Source organism: Salminus brasiliensis, chromosome 3 (genome assembly GCF_030463535.1).
Source record: "Salminus brasiliensis chromosome 3, fSalBra1.hap2, whole genome shotgun sequence".
Lineage (NCBI taxonomy): Eukaryota > Metazoa > Chordata > Actinopteri > Characiformes > Bryconidae > Salminus > Salminus brasiliensis.
Genome location: NC_132880.1, coordinates 9,584,683 through 9,602,603, shown reverse-complemented (window position 1 = coordinate 9,602,603; position 17,921 = coordinate 9,584,683). Strand labels below are relative to the sequence as shown.

Below are 17,921 nucleotides of genomic sequence, written 5' to 3'. Positions count from 1 at the left end.
TAGCATGTTAATTGTTCAAGTTCATGACAGTACAGTTAGAAAAAGACAGGGTTGCCAGGAGAAAACATCTTCTTTCAAAAAAAAAAAAAAACTGCAACACGGCTTAAGTTTGTTAAGTTGCATCTGAACAAACCACAAGACTTCTGGAACAATGTCCTTTGGACAGACAAGACAGAAGTGGAGATGTCTGGCAATACTGCACAGTCACGTTTGGCAGAGTCCAAGTTACAGCATATCAGCACAAGCCCCTCATACCAACTGTCAAGCATAGTGGTGAAGCTGTGGTGATATGGGCTTGTCTTGCAGCCACCGGACCTGGGCAGTTTGCAGTCATTGAGTTGACCATGAACTCCTCTGTATACCAAAATATTCTGAAGTCAGATGTAAGGCCAGCGATACATCAGTTAAGTTAGTTTGCCTGAAACTGGGTCGTGCAACAGAACAATGACCCAGAGCCCACCAGCAAATCTACAACAGAACGTCTGAAAAGAAAAGAATCAAGACGTTGCAATGGCCCAGTCAAAGTTTAGACCTCAACTCAACTGAAATGCTGTGAATACCCACAAGCCTCAAAGAACTGAAGCAATGTCGTAAAGAAGGATTCTCTTAATATTCTCCAGAATAACTGTCACACAGTCATACAGAAATCCATACTTACTGCAGGTTAATGCTGCTATTTAAGGAGGTTGTAACTAAGGACCAGATGGTTTTTATGATGTCCTGATACGTAAATAGAGATAGAGTTCAAAGAGTTTTCAAAGAGTTCAAAGAGTTTTTCACATGACTGTAATTGTGATTGACTGTTTAGAAGTTAATGTTCAGTCAGTAAATTTATATCAGAAGAAATTCAAGTGTGACTGAATGTTTTACAGTTCATTCTAGAAATGAACGATAATAAGTCTTAATAGAACCGTAGAACCTCTAAATGCAGTCTGAACTGCCAGGAAACACCAAATAGATCTGCTTTGGATTATTAGGGTTCCAAGTATGCTACTGGAAGTTGAAGCTGTTTTTCTAGTCAAAACAGGGAGGGTGGAAACACTACACTTACACTAGGCCAGATCTGTATCGTGCCCGATCACGTTTTCCCCCAAAGTTCGGTTCGTTTGACTAGTGCTCCGTAACGTGCCTGAGCCCACTTGATGACGGTTCAGTTAAGACAACCACAATCACCATTTGTGTTGGACACAGATGGAATTTGACCCTGCCTTTAACCCATTCAACAGTGAACACACACACACAGTGAGACAGTCAGAACATGCGCCCAGAGCTCTAGTCACTGAGCCACTTCTGCCCTTTAGTTGAACTCTGACATGGTACGCATCTAGTGTGATCGCTAATTGTGCCTGAGCACGGAACTCAAACATGACGTCAGTGATGCTGCCTCTGTGAAAATCTTCTCGTATGAACAGCACCACTAGCAGAGAATCAGTGTTTTCATATAATTGATAAATCTAGAAGGGGTGTGAGAGGGCTGTGTATCAGCATGTCCAAAATCACTCCAAATAAGTCACAAAGTAACTGCACTAGGGCTGCTGTGATTAGTTGCTATAGTTGATGGCCTTAGAGACTGAAAAAACGTTGGACGATGTCTGAGCCTAAACATCGTTTTTACATCATTTAGATTTTTACTCTTTCTAAAACACTTCAGTTTTTCAACTTTTCCTGCAGCAAAGTCCAACTTCATTGCAAAATAGGTTTTTAAACGTTTCCAAAGACCTAAGGCATCGAAAGTATGAGAGAACCTAAAATAAGCAGAAAAGTAGCTGGTTTGTGCCTTCGACAGTTTTGAAGGCATCCCACAGCAGCACAATGTACGAGCACCTGAAGAGATAGCACACAGGCGCTATTGTAGACGATGGACCACCAGAAACGACTAAAACCACTGTAACTGTTGTCTATTGATGTTTAGGGCTGGTAAATACCAAGTGAGGACGCGACACAGTGTGCACGCCGTAGCGCTGGATCGTCCACATTGCTCCCTGTTCACACCTCTTGTGCCACAGACACCGGTGACCCTATACATCACCAGCAATAACATCTCTTTAGCCTTGCGTCCACAGTAGGTACCAGGCAGCCTGTATTACATACTAGTAGTGAAGCTGGGAAAGCCGTTGGTCTTGTAGCTGCTAAATGCACTTGTTATTAAAGCCATATATTTGTCTGTCTGCTACCTTGGAATTTCCAGTGAAAACGGGACTACGAGAAAAGGTTAAGGCTACAATCTGGATATAAATCATATCTAGTAACTCTATTCAATCATTATTTTAAGCACATTGCTTTGTGTAGGGAATAAATACACTAGTAATTTGTTTTAATTCTTTGATGAGGGGTATAAATACCGCACTGCACCGCTCAATTTAGCATTTTATTTAGAAAAATTAACTGTTTAGATTACTCAATAAATCCCCCAAATAATCCATAGATTAATAAACCAAAAAACAGTCGTTAGTGTCAGCCCTAACATAAACCGAAAGCATGCCTTAAAATGCACAACACTGGCTAATTCGTCAGCACACCAGTCTCAATCAAGCATTCTGGACACAACACAATGGTACATCGTGACGCACAGCGATACAACTGGATACAATAAATTATATTGTTATTTCCCTTAGCTAATTTGCAGCCCCTTGCTGCCTCTATTGTCACCAGTGTCCCTGAATGGGACGCTCATAGCTGTGTTGACACACTGTCTGTGACTGTCTTGAGCCAGACAGGACTCTCTTTAATCTTGCTGGACTGAAATGGCAGTTGGTCGGGGACTCTTGAATGGCGTGTACTGTGCCCAGAGACGTCCCTCTGAAGCTTGCTGTCTGGCTCCGGTCCTGCCAGAGTACTGTTCACTTGTACCCATTTCTTCTCTTGCGTGTGTGTGTGTGTGTGTGTGAGAGAGAGAGAGAGAGAGAGAGAGAGAGAGAGAGAGAGAGAGAGAGAGAGTGAGAGAGTGAGAGTTTTTGCATTTGTGCATCCCTAAGTGCAAGTGTGTGGCCCTCTTTGGCTCAGCCCGGTCAGCATTAAGCGGAAAGACCACAGCCTCATGCACAGCTGGCCAGAGAGAAGGAGGTCTTTGTCTACCAGGAGACGCAAAGAGATCCTGTCTCTCCGCCTTGCAATCTTGACTGATGCTAACACACAGGCCGCGCTAACGCAGCACTAACTCGGTATCCACACATGCACTACACATGTGTGCGCCAGAATCGGCTTCAAACAAAGTATGGCTGAGGCTATACAAAACAAGTCCGCGCAAACAGGAACACTAGCGTTGGGCTAATTTCGCCAGACGCCAGCGCCGCAGCCTCAAACACCTTCTCCTCGACTCTCCTCAAGAGGCCGCGGGAGGCACGTTTGAACTTTCCCTTCCAAACATTGAATGGCAGGTCAGGCCACAGAAACAGAATCCTATTTCCATGGGTCATGCTGACCTTACTTGCCTCCAGGCAGCAACTCACAATTGGTTCTAGATGGAGGGGGGAAACAGCGAGCAGCACAAAGCCGTTCTATTCCCACCGCAGAGTCGGCTTTCTGGTTTATTTCTGTGGCCGGCCGAGATCTCTCCTTGTTAGTTCCACTCCCACCGAGACGATCTTGGGCTCCTTTCGAGGCGAGAAAAATAAACTCTGCTATAGATACGAAAGCAGCGCTACGCAACACTGTCGGTGCATGTGGTCTTTGAGGAGCTCTTCCTTATTTGAAAAATGACCTTCGCTATCACGCAAACCATTCCACCAACAAACCTGACCTTGGAAAGCGTATCCGCTTCCCTAAACTTTCGGACATATGATATGGACACTGGCGATATGACTCACTGACATGCCAAATTTCCTCGTTATGGTCTGATCTGTGAAGAATCTGAACAAAGTGTGTGTGCCTGAATGGGAAGGAGAGCAAGAGAAAGAGAGATCAACACAGACAGAAAAATAGCTGAACAGAATATGCTGAGAAGCAAGCATCCCATGTGTTCTGGCAGCTCCAAGCAAACGGGCCGACACACATGCACACGCTAATGCAAACACGAGCCAGACAAAGCGGTGTGAGAACAGGGAGAGTTTTCCTAATTGGCTTCGAGGAAGCGGAGCACTGCAGAGAGGCAGACAGCTCACTCTCTCCACACAGTCCCCGGAAGAAAAAACAAAAGCCTTGGCCCGCCATAAAGCTGCTAGCGAGCATGTTTGGCAGTTAGCTGTTGATGGGTGGTAGCCATCTCAGGTCTGTGGGAGGGTGCGAAGGGTGTGAGGTGTTCACAATCTCCTCCTAACACTACTTCAATAAACACTGCGGTGCTAGGTCAGGGGACCGACAAGTGACCCTAATGCTCCTTGAGGCTTTCATGTGTTATGGGCATTAGTCACCTCCCATACTAAAGAAAACTCAGGCTGTGTGCTATATACTATATACTGAACTCAGTACTGAGAGTTTGGCAGGTCAGTATATAATAAATATGAATGTACTTACATGCTGTGTACTAACAGTGATCAGCCGCTATTTTAACCATTGTTATTCTTAACTTATTCCAGGCGTGAGTAGCTCCTCCCTTTCTGTTTTGCGTCGCATTGTGGTATAATAGTGTCCACTGTAACTACAGTGTATGCATCTTGGAAGTTTTTTCTGCAGCAGCATATCTGCCCTGTCATGCAAATACTGTGTCTGGATTTCATGATGAATGGACCAATTAAAATGCTCCAAAATGACGTGTAATAAAATCTTTTAAAATCTAAATTAAAATCTTTTTCTCTCATAAAGTTTCTGTTTTGAAGATACAAGGTTCTGTGGGCAGCGACTCTAACACTGCGGGGAAGGTCAGGCGCTCAAGTATATAACAAATAAATCCTAAGGTTTATTTAAAAAGGGGTCCAAAAGAGCAAAGTCATAAGCAGACAGGTTCAAAACCAGGAAAGTCATAACAAGATACATGATGATTGATGAGGACTCACTGTTTTCTACACATGCTCATTCACACTGGTAAGTGAGGAGCATCGTATTTTGTGCACAAAAGATTTAAATGAAAAACAGTAAACAGTGGGCGGTGAGCAGTGTGGGAGAAAAGGCACCTCAGGTGAGTGTCATTAAGTACAACTCACAACTGAACAAAGGCAATGTGACAGGGCCTAAGGCTGAGCTGTTGTCCATGTGATTTATTCCAACAGCAATAAATTATTTTGCATGTGTGCACTGTTGAGGTCTTGCATACCAAACAGGATTTTTCCGATAGTGAAAACATTAGGGGTGTCCCAATCAGGTTATTTTGGCCCCAATCCGAGTTTCCTAAGGCTGATTATCAGCCGATACCGATCTGATTATTGTGTTTGTATAAATAGCGTCACAGTTGAGAAGATACTGCTGATTAATTCTGTAATTAATCTTCTAATTAATAAATAAGGTACTGCTGATTAATTATGTAGGAAAATCACTTTATTTTCAGTAGCAGTTTCTATAATGAAACATTCTGGACTGATTTGTTTAGTTTAGTAGAGACTTTCCCTAAAATAATACAGTAATAGTGTGTTTAATATCTTATTATCCAGTCTGACTCACCTCCCTGACCATTCAGCTCCAGGTTTCTTTAAAACACTGCAGTCAGGTCACTTTCTCTCTGTGTGTGTGTGTGTGTGTGTGTAGTGGTACACACTCTGAACTGGTATCTGTTGGTGTTGGTCGACTACTGATGTGTGACAACTGGTTTATAGTGGGTGAACTGTGATTTGGGTTGCTACAAAGTGTGTGTATTAGCATTAGCATTAGCCTCGGTTCTGAATGCGGTTCTCCCGCTGGTAAAACAGAGCGTTTCAGTGATAGTTTTATAAAGGTTCAGATATCATGGTCTGTTTTCATGTTCGGAACTGGATTTGGATTAAAATAGCCACTGGATCTGGACATCCCTAGAAAGTACATACTTTTATTCTGACATATGTATTATCAGAACATATCAGAATAATATCTGATGAACTCCCTCCTCTCTCTGCCATTAGAACAACAAAGATAATGAACTGGCTGCATCCCAGCAACTAGAACTTTTTGAGAAACATCAGAAGTTTGACTTCTGCTCGCAAAGTATGAGCTCCTGATGATGCAGTGAAACTCTCTGCAGTTCTTCTGGTTGACTCTATGGCCTGGGGATTGGACAGAATGTTTGGAAACTGTAGCACTACATACTTAATACCTCAAAAAAGTGAGGAAAACATGTTTACCATTATATAGGCTCATTATGGCATGCAAGTCTTAACAGTCAGGCTTCCGCTTGATTAGTAATTCACAGATCCATGTTCTGCTTCAAGTCTTTCTGGGTATTCAGGAATTTATGAGACAAGATTTACAACTGCGCATCACTGTAAAAAATGAACACAGTGATTCATTCTTTTTTGTTCAGCTCCCACAGCAGGATGTTGATTGGTGGATGAGAGTGACGTGCCTCCCTATGGAATGGTTCTGGCTCTCCTGCTGAAAAGAAGAGTAATGCAATCTCTCCTCCTTCCTCTCCAAAGCTCTCACTTTCACCTCCTTCCTTCCTCGCCTTGTCATCCTTTTCCCTGTTTGCCCATCCGTTATTTTCCGTTTCCTATGAAAGCGCTTTGACTAACACTGGCTGCTCAATAATAAAAATGTGTTTTCTTACACATCCTAGTCTTCTCCAATCTCCCTCACCACCCTCCAAGAAAACCCAGCCTTCTTCCCCCTGCCCTCCCACCTCTCCTCCCCATTCTGTTCTCCTGGCAGAGATACAGTTCCCTGTGCTGATCAGGGAGGAGGAGCTTTGAAAGCTTCTAAAAACTTGCTGTTCCACTGCGGCATTTCGCAAAGGTGGAGTACCATAGGTGCAACAGTCCTGCTCAAAAACAACAGGTCAGGTCACAGGCCAGCTACACCAGCTCTTGGACAAGTGTTTCAATGAATGCTTGTAGGCCTGTACTGGTAATTCGAGACTAAAGGCACTGCAGATACGGTTACCTGTACCTGTTGTGGCACGTTCAGCAACTAATGCAGTTTGCAGTATGTAGCGCGATGCTGAACTCATTCACTGGGTTGTTAAAGGGCCGCAGAATTCTATTCATGGACAAGACTGTGGCTTGAATAGGCGTCAAAAAGATGTAACCAATGTGTGTCTGTGCGCAGAACAAAGCGGCGAGAGGGGAAAAAGTGAAAGAGAGCATGTAAGGACTGCGCTTCACAGAAGCCGACCCCAGACTGATTACATAAGCATGCAGTCGTCTCTGAGAGCTGTGTGTGTGTGTGTGTGCGAGAGAAAGAGAGAGAGAGAGAGAGAGAGAGAAACCTTGAACAACCCAAGTCTCCACAGATTCCTGTTTAACAGCTCCAGTTTCATGTTTTTAAAAGCGATTAAAACAGTGGCTGTAACACTTGACAAGAGAAACAACGAGGAAGCTCCCAGTCGTACAGTATTCTCTTCGGCGATGCATCTCTAAGGAATAATTAGCCCCAAAACAACCATGAATTTGTTCTTTTTCAAGTCTAAAAAGTAAAAAAACAAAAACAAAACTAATTTGTCTCTCACATGTCATTTGTCTTGGCTTGTAAAAGCACTTATCTGCACAGTTTTACTCAGCATAAAGAAGCCTGAGAATAGCTCTGTGCCGCTTATTACCCACTGCTAATCTGAAGTGAGAGGAATGATATAGCTCTGCTGGCAACAGAAGCCGAAACGCTCACATGAGCACAGGCCTCCTTGCGCGCTCGTAAGCCTGAAATGAGCAGATCATTACTAAGCCCTTTAGTGTGAGAACAAGGGCAGTGAAGACTAATGAATAATTACCAACCTGAGATTCCAGAAGCACTGATATGAAGTCGCAGCTAATAGCACTGGATGAAGTTCAACAGCCGAAACGCTCCCGGCCCTCCTCTTTCCATGCCGCGCACTGTGAAAAACCATAGGGACGATTATAGAGATTATAGAGCACAGAGAGGAAGCTATTTAAAAATGCATCAGGATGAGCATCTCCGTGAGGAATAAGCATGAAGAAAACAAAGTAGTGTGTGTTTCTGAGTGTTTCTGAAAACATGGGCCAAGAATAAGATCCCAATGTGTGAAACTGCAGTGATGGACTGCAATGCTTTGTGAAACCTGACCCAGATTGTTTCAGCAGTATTCATAGATCACCAGCCTGACCAATCAGAGCAATGTTGTCAAGAAGGCGTGTTAAAAATATTAATATGTCAAAGCATCATAATTTTTATGTTTTTTAATACTGTACCCATTCTCAAAAATCCAGTGGTCCATGCTGTGTTGTGTTTAAACCCTGACTGCTAGACAGCAGTGTTTACAGCAGTAAGCTGTCTTCAGGTCCCATTGTTCTGTTTGGAAGCTCATGAAATTCGCCTCATGTCCTAGGGTTCCACGATCTTTCAGTAATGCTGGAGCGCCACAGGTCTAACAGAACCGTGTTTAAGAACAACAGGTCAGGTCGCAGGTCAGCCTGGCGAGTTCTTGGACAAGCGCTTAAGCAAATGACTGGACATTTAGGACTAAGCAAGCAGGCACCGTTGTTGCGGTCGTTCAGTGCAGTTTGCAGTATGTAGCCCAAAGCTACACTCTGCAGAAGCCCATTTGTGGACAAGTCTATGCCTTGAATAGGCAATAAAAAGTTTTTATAGTGAGGTGAATCTGCTACGAGTTGGGTTTCTACTGCATGCGTGTTAGCATTAGCTTTAGCCTCCACTCGGTTCTGAACTAGCTCTTTAGTGCTGGTATAAAAACAAAGGCGAGCGGTTCTCCCGCTGGTAAAACTGAGCTTTTCAAGTGATAGTTTTATAAAGTTTTAGGTATTATTTTTTTGCATGTTCCACTGTAAAATAATTCCACACTGCAGACTCTAAACTCTCTTATTTACCTTCTGAGAATGTCCTCACTGTTGCTGGCTGGTCAATAATGTCTGTAAATAGCGCCTTGAGAAAACACAGAGATTCAGAACTGGACTGGGATTAAAATAGCTGATACTCAATCCATTAAAAAAGCCTGGATCAGCCCGCCCCGATCCACTGGTTTATTTATGTTTTGTAAAACAGAAAGTTTTGGTTTTGAAAAGTTTTCTTTTTGTGATTTAGAAAGTATTATTTCAGAAGATCTTGGATATGCATGCTAGCAAATGTAATACAGGGCGTAGCAGCAATTAAAATCTCTGGCTAAACATTACTGACAAAAACAAATACTGGGTGTAGTTAGGAATTCACAATACTGTCCTCCTACACCCTGTGCAATGCACGTTGCAATGTTCATTGCTATCTTACATTTAAATAGCAGTGGTGCTTGCGGATATATCTACACCAATGGATGTGGTGGTCTCGAAATTAGGTGTGTTCAGGTAAGACGTCAACAGAAAGTTCATTGCTATCTTGGCAGTGAATTGTTAACAGTGCCTACACCTACGCTGGTTACCCACCCACCCTACAAACCCATTGCATGTGCCAGTTGGCAGCTATGCAAACTTTTACATCAACATTAGAATACAAAATAAAATAACATTTTTCTAAAAGCGAGGCGCTCCACTGCTACAGCAAGCCTCCCCAGACTGTGTGCAATGCAGTACTGAAATAGTAATCCACCAAAGTCAGTCCGCATCTGGCTCTTATAGAGAACGGCAAGTGACCCGCTGATTGCTTTATTGCACGTTATGCCCAAAACACACCCATGAATAATTAAGAGACTTAGTACATGTCTTTTGCACGTTTCAGGCAGCGCTACAATAGCAAAGACACACTCACACGCTCTAAATCAAGCTGCACAGTGCACGGTTGACGGCTCGCCTAAAGATTGCTAAAATAGGGCCATCCGACTGAATATCCAATAGGCTGCAATGAAGGGCTGCAATTTACGGCCTAAACAGTAATTAGCTTATTTCATTTCAAATGGCAGCTGTGATTTGCCATGATGTAAGAAGGGTAAAGATCAGCCTGCAATATACTATTTACCAGTGCTGGGTCACGCAAATGATTTAATTATTCTAAACAACCTCCTTTTCCTGTTTTCTTGGAACTCACACAACCCACTGAACTGCACATTGCAGCTTTTTGCTAAAGCAGTCCTGCCAAAGCCAGTATTTTCATGACAATAACGAACAGTACACTGTGCAGCCCTACTGGAGGAGTTCCAGTTCTGGGCAGATCAGAGCACTGAATGGGAATTTTGGACAAGGCTGGACATAAATTCAATGATAGCAGCGATAATGGCCTCCTGCGGGTCCCCCAAGAAGAGCTGGCAAGCAGGTTTTAGTGGTCATCACAGATAAAATAGTGGTTCTGGCAAAACACAGACAGTTTCAATGCCTTACATTTGTCATCATTAACTGTACGGCTAGCAAAAATCTACATGTCAGGCAGATGCTTCAGGTAACTCCCTATTTAGAAGACAGGGGTCAAGAAAAGCCACCCGCTAGTGTGGTCATGACTGTGTGGTCGTGAGCATTTAGGTCTTATTGTTGACATCCATTTCCTAATGAACCTGATGACTTAGGGAGGACATAAGAGGGGGGTAGAATGCTGCTGAAGCAGAGTTCAAATGAAGGCTTCTTCATTAATAATTCATCACCTTCATCCACCCAAGTCTCAATTTGTCTCTGCTCTCTTTTGCAGCCCAAACATCAGCCCTTCACTATCTCTTTCTCTCCCTCGCTTTCTTTGAGAACTTACTTGGCTCATCACCTTAGATGCTCCGCACAGTGAATACTTATTCATCACGGAAGCTACAGGGCCTAAAATATATGCCTTCTAGAGTTGCGGCGGTATACTGTTGTAAGGTATACCTTGCTATTAAAAATCATGGTCAATACCAGTACTGAAATAGAGAATCCCACCAATTCTTACTATTTTCATAGTTTAAAAAAACAAACAGTCAAGCAATTAACAGAGACAATAATCAGCACATTAATCCATAACAAAGAATAATCATTTGATGGAAATAGAGTGCTTATCATACCGTGAAAATCTCATACTGTTGCAACCCTAATGCCTACATCTACATCTAAATATTGAACGCTGCATCTAAGATTGGGCCTAGGCATTTTGACATTAGTGAGGACATAAATGTGGTCCACAGGGGGCACCCTGAAAGCTGAGACTTTAAACCGCATTTGCACATCATCTAGAGCCTTTATTTATAGATATGGTAGCCAACACACTTATACATGGAGTTCCTGAGTCAATAATTACACTGTTGTGATTGTGTTACCCACAGCATAGCACAGTTAGCTTTCTGAACTTCAGGATAAAACACCTAACAGATGCTGGATGGTCTCTCTCTCAGCCTACATGCTCATCTAGTTGACAGAACTTTGGCGCTTTTTATAACCCCAGCCTCTCACGCGTTAGTGAGACACAGCAAAGCCAATCCGGTTATCGATGTGGGTTAAGGAGGCGGACCTTGTAGTAGAGATCGAGATCTGTTAACTAATTTTGTACCAAGTACATTGACTAGACACTGACGGACCGTTGTATTTTAATTTTTGATTTTGAAAAATATAGCTAGAAACAATTTAATAGTCAGTGGATATTGTTAGGGACATGTCCCTACTGTCCTTAAGCAATTCTATGCCCTTTGGACTAGGCAACTCACACTGTTTCAACCTTTAGTAATTCCCATATCCATGTACAATGGTGTAAGTCAAAGAATGTAAGTAAGTAAGTCTATCCTGGAGAACTACCTGTAAATCTTTAGGTGTGTCTCAAGGTGCAGGTGTCACAGCTTTTTGTCAAGCGCAGCTGGTCTCAAAAGATACACCAATTGCGTTCCATGATAACTCCAAAACCTGTTTTCTTGGAACTCACACAACCCACTGAACTGCACATTGCAGCTTTTTGCTAAAGCAGTCCTGCCAAAGCCAGTATTTTCATGACAATAACGAACAGTACACTGTGCAGCCCTACTGGAGGAGTACCAGTTCTGGGCAGATCAGAGCACTGAATGGGATTTTTGGACAAGGCTGGACATAAATTCAATGATAGCAGCGATAATGTCCTCACCAATTGCGTTCCATGATATCTTCAAAACCGTCAAAAAATGTCAACCTGCTATCATTACAAAAACAGCACATCCCTCATTGATGTCAGGAACACAGTCTTTATCGACTGCATCCCAGACTTAGATATCAAGGCTTTTAGCTCCAACCCTAATCAACCCCACACTGATCTGCCTGATTACTGCTATCAGAAGTGCTTGATTAGCTGAATGAGGGGTGTTAGATAAGGGTTGAAGGTGAAACCTGCAGGAAGGAAGTATCCTGGAAATCTCCAATCTGGTGACCACTGGTAACCATGGTGAAAGGAGTTTATCATTACAACACCTGTGTTGAAATTATTTCAATGCTTATAACCATGATCTCATGACAGGATATCTTTAAACCTGTCTATCACTAGTTACAACATAATCTTTAAACTTAAAACTTAGTAACTGCCATAAGCATCTCAGTTCGCCAGTATACTGGTATGACGTGATAGTGATATAGTATGATATGCTATTCAGTTTTAGTGAAGTTCTCATCGATATACACAGTCATAATAGAATATTTTTACCCCTGGTTCTGAAAGAACTCGGCCCAGTATATCAGCTCCACTAACCATATAGGAGGATTTTATTGTACAGTAATTACATACCGTAGTCCATCTGTTTCTCTGTATACTTTGTTAGCCTCATTTCACCCTGTTCTTCAACGGTTAGGACCCCACAGGACCACCACAGAGCAGGTAGTATTTGGGTGGTGGGTCATTCTCAGCACTGCAGTGACTCTGACATGGTGGTGGTGTGTTAGTGTGTGTTGTGCTGGTTTGAGTGGATCAGACACAACAGTGCTGCTGGAGTGTTTAAACACTGTGTCCACTCTACTGTCCAGTCTATTAGACAGCTAGTTGGTCCACCTTGTAGATGTAAAGTCCGAGACAGAAGCTTGGACGCTGCCCAGAGGACGCTGTTGGACGGATTTGTCTGGTTGGTGGACTGTTCTTAGTCCAGCAGTGGCTCAGAGGGGTTTAAAAACTTCAGCAGCACTGCTGTGTCCAATCCACCCATACCACCACCATGACAGTGTCACTGCAGTGCTGAGAATGACCCACCACCCACAGGGTGAAAGAAGGGGTGGTCATCAAATTCTGATCAGACTGTTAATTTCACAGATTATAAGTATTAAATAATTCACATGTGCATAACAGTGTGTCCATAGTTTTCTGTGTTTTCTTTTTTCTGTATAGTTCGTTCATGTTACCTAGAGACAGGTAACTGCACTGTGTGTAACCTATTGGACACACATCACATGCGTTTTCAAAAAACACCAATTTCAGTTACCTAAAACATCTTCAGGTGGATGGGAAGCTATATTTACAAAATATTATTTACTTAATTATGCATTATTAAATCTGTCAAACGTCCCTTTTAAAGACACATTTTTCAAAGCTGATAAATCTGTAGAATCTGTACCAACCCGGCAACATATCGGCCATCCCCTCAATTCCTCAGGCACTGACCAGTTTAACTGTTATTTGTGTGATGATCAGACAGAACAGAAAAAAAACATGGCTGGACACACAGAACAGAACACATCTGCCCGGAGTGCTGGCATGGGAATGTCACCGCTGCCTCCCATTTACAGAAGCCCTTGGAATCTCACTCCTACACTCCGCAGTCGTGCAAGCCTCTCTGCTTTCTCGCGTTAAAGAATGCTAACATGGGAACTAGGGGACCGAGGGGCCACTGGGCAGACTCATTAGGAGAAATGCTTAAAATATGTTGCCCGACTTCTTTTTGATCCATCTAACCTTCATGCTCTTTGTGTGACCCCATGTGACCTCATAGGAGGAGAAGGGCAGGAGAAGGCCCCCCTCCTTCGCACGAGCCTGGTTCGAGCCAGAGCCCGGTGTAGCTCGGCCATGGCAATGAAGATATCGACACTGGGCAGGAGAAGATCACCTGGTCCAGAGAAAGAGCCATTTAAGGAGAGGAATCTGACCGTATGACTGAATTATGGGTTCTCAGAAGCAGTGCGCCGTCTTCACAGAAAACCGCTTTTCTGAAAGAATTCCTTCTCTTGTTCTCTTCTTGCAAAGCATTTCAGCTGGGCGCTCCATAGGGCTCTAAGCGTGAGTCATCCCTGCTAAGTCGTATAAATAATGTAGCGGCATGACTTTGGAGGGCCAAGTCTTCTGAGACCTGATTCGTTCTACTGCCAAACTTAGCTCAACTCTATTCATTAGGATTCTGTAGGAGGTAATGGGAACTCCACTGATTTATTTACTTTGGTATTTATTTATTTCGCATAATTAAATAGTTCCCACATAAACTCACTCATGTTTGATGTAAAATACTCCATTCTAGGGAAACATACACATTTAGAGTTGTTATCAATGGCAGATAAGAAAACAATCAAGACTGAAACTAAAAATAAAGACTTAAAGACTTCCTTAAGAGCACATCTGAGACCTTCTGAAGGTTTTTGGAAGAACTACATTTAAGAAGATTCTTATGAACGTAGTGTTTAAGATCATTCAATGCTTTTCTTAGTAAAGCTTTTCTGAATCCAGACCCCGATGTCCAAAGGATTTCATTAAGGATGTGTCAAACTCATTTTAGGTCACAGGCCGCAGCAGATTTACTTGGAAACCTTGAGACTTCCATTCTTTTAGGAGGAGACATAATTGTTTAATGAGATTCTTAGTTTGCTAATGAAGAATTACGCAAGATTAGCACATTCTGGCTAAGTCATGCTAGCGGAATAGTGGCTGACGGAATGACAAATTACAAAAGGCAACTGACACACTGACTGACTCATTCTCTCACTTCTAGTTAGTGTTAAAAACATTTATCAGATGTTTTTGAGATGGAGCAGTCTCTCACTAAACGCAAAATCAAGCTGGTCTTGCTATTTGAGGAATTAAGTGATGCCTTAGGTTGAAACACAGATTCTGGTTGGTTCTGGCACTGAGTTTGACTAGCCACATTTACATGCAGCCTGATAATCCGTTAATAATCCGGCTAATAGCTCAATATATATAGAATATGACGATGTATACACCTCTGTTGGAATGGACTAGTCTGATTGAGGTGAATTTGAATATTAATAATATTAATAATTTCTAACCAACTGAACGAGGTGGCCAATCCTTTGAATAATCCATTTAAGAATAACATAAGAACAACAGCCATATAAACACCTGTCTCCAATCACATTTCCAATTGGGATGTTTAAATACATTTTCCAAGGCAACAGCAACTCACGGTTCATGTCCACTTCTCACAGTGCAGAATTATCTACAAGTGACGTGGCGCTGGTGAAGAAAGTGTACCATCAAGCTGTATAAAATCAGGAATGACTGGAGTGTCATGGAAATTCTGCTTCTTCAGTATGACTTCAGTATGTCTCTACTGCACATTTTCATCCAGAGGATTTGCAACATCGGCGGTGGGACCGCATAGCTCATGTACCTCAGAATGTTGCAGGACATGACCTCTTCCACTCGCCCCTTGTGAACGTGAAGTACATTGTCCACCATCCCTTTAAACTATCACTGGACTCACGTGATGTTGGCTGTCATGGTACGGTATGGATTACTTGTATGGGCAGTGGTGGCTTAGTGGTTGATGACAGGTTGTGGGTCCGATACCCGGACTCGGCAAGATGCCACTGTTGAGCCCCTTGAGCAAGCAAAGCCCTTAACTAGCAATGGCTGCCCACCACTCCAGGCATGTGTGTGTTTGCTCACTAGCATGTAAGTGTTCACTACACTGATTGGTTAACATCAAAGGCCAAATTCCACACAAATGGTGGTTGTCTTGTCATGCTAATGGACATTTCCATGACATAGTGTGAATATAAACACCCACTTCTTAATCTACAATCAGAATTAATTCAGTGGGACTGGAGAAAATCTGGGCATGTAAACATAGCGTCTGTGTCTGTTCAGATTTTTAACAGTCTGAGAATTTCCCCTTTAATCCAAAAGACAGCAAAATATCATTGTACAACATGTGTATCCATGTTAGTCCAATCAAAAGAAACCATTTAGCATTACAAATCCAATCACAGCCTGGCGATCCAGCCTTTACTTGGGTTACCAACCATCTAGAAGTTCTAGAAGTGTACCAGCACACTTGTAAAGAATACTTTTCCTGTAGCGACAAACTAAAGCAGTCTGTTATTATCCTAAATCCAAAACTGGCTCGGTGCCTGCAGCTAATGTGGAGCTTTAGACATCTGAGCCACCTTCTGCTCAAGCCTGGCTTTGATAAAGAACTGAAACAATTCAGGTTTGCTGAAATGGAACAACTACAGTAAAAAAAAAGTAGCCAAGTACTATGAAAAACAAAAAGTTCTCTTCTTCGTCACCCCGTGTATGTTTTGCTCACTTAGATTCCCTTTAGAACTAATCTAATTAGCTTTAGTTGGGCCTTTAACTCCCATTCCAAGACAAACACAAGCGGGCCTTTCTTCAACTCAACCCCAGCCCACTTCACATGATAAACAAGAGTTTCCCCTTCCTTTTCTCTCCTTCTTAGGTAGCTCTTGAACTTCTCTATGGCTGAAGGTTTTGTTATGCCTAATTAGCTGAGCCGAACTGATCCAGACCCATGCTGTAACCATGCTGTAGCCGCTCTATTGTCTGCTGAAGCTAAAGAGAATCATGTACTGGAGTGTACTGGACTGAATAGAAATCGTCCAACTGCTGGGGATCCGCTTTTGTGTTTTTGATTACCCAGTACAGAGGCAGACGAATGGGGTCAATGCTGGGTTAGTCCATAGTGCATCTAGGGTAAATGTTGGCCAGTACTTTATTTGTCAAACAAACATCTGGACTAATCTGGAGATGGACTAAGTGTACAAAAACAATCATTAAGACTCTTATTCATACAGTAGAAGTACAGCATATCCAGTTATCTCTGGCAAGTGTGGAAATAAGTAACCTGTAGTTGTTCCAAACAATACGTCCTCTTCTAGAATACTTGTACATCTTGGAAACCTCACCTTATGTTCAAGAAAGATTAGACACGTCTGTCAAGCAGGCAAACATTAACACGTGTCAGTGTTGAGTGTTTGGATCCACAAGCATTCAGAGCAGGGGTCGGTTTCACTAGCTGTACTCAAATTCAGACACAGCCAAAGTTATAATGTAAGTAAGCCTGGTGACAATTAACCAAGCGGTAACAGCCCCTGGCCATTTACCAGCAGCCACTTTACTGATTGACACAATTTCATTGATTTATTTCATGCAAACCAAACCAATATTAGCCCCTCATATAGATTTTTTTTACATGCTGAGTGAACTGATGTCTTCCATGACTATCATATTTACTGTATCGAACAGATGAGGGCTCTAGAAATGCTGCTGTTAAGCTCCACTAGCTGGCTGACTGTGGGTGCCACAGGCTGTAAAACAAGCCATCTATATGGTACTGTGACGATCTTACAACACCCTCATAGCCTCAGGTTTCAGACATCAGACCAGTCCTCGAAAAAAACACAAGTGAAATCATGTCTCAGCGAAATGGCTTTTGAGAAGAAGCTAAACTAAGCTAAACACCCCAGGCAGGATGTTTTGTGCGACATTTGCAATTGACAAGAACTCCTGAAAAACTCCTTCAATGCGAGGAACTGTCTCAAAATGAAATAAAACATGTTGTTTATTTATTTATTATTTATTGTTATTATAATCTGGACTCAGTTGTAGGACAATTAGACAGAACTAGACAGACCTGGTAACACAAAGACCCCGTTTACATCTGGTCACTTCATGTGATTAGTATTTGGATTGTATCCTGATAAGATTTTAACCACATGCATTTACAGAATTATGGCAATTATTACTGGTGTTTTGGCTGTAATAGGAGAGGTTTTGGTTCTTGGAGTGGCGGATGTGTTTACATTGCTTTAACATGTGGGTCAATCGCATTTCAGACTCTCTCCCGGAGTGGTTTGAGCAATCAGATTTGAATATGC

The 17,921-nt window shown here is 42.5% G+C and overlaps 1 protein-coding gene across 5 annotated transcripts in view; it reads right to left on the bottom strand.

The window, feature by feature from the left end:
* thrb (thyroid hormone receptor beta) overlaps window positions 1-17,921 on the bottom strand; it is a 140,677-nt gene that overhangs the window by 102,507 nt on the left and 20,249 nt on the right. For 4 of the 5 annotated variants that reach the window (XM_072675394.1, XM_072675400.1, XM_072675395.1 and 1 more), the window contains exon 2: window positions 7,770-7,868. The exons of the other annotated variant lie outside the window; for it this stretch is intronic. The gene's annotated coding sequence lies outside the window, so the exon portion shown is untranslated. The remainder of the gene's footprint in view (window positions 1-7,769; window positions 7,869-17,921) is intronic. 5 annotated transcript variants of the gene reach the window in all.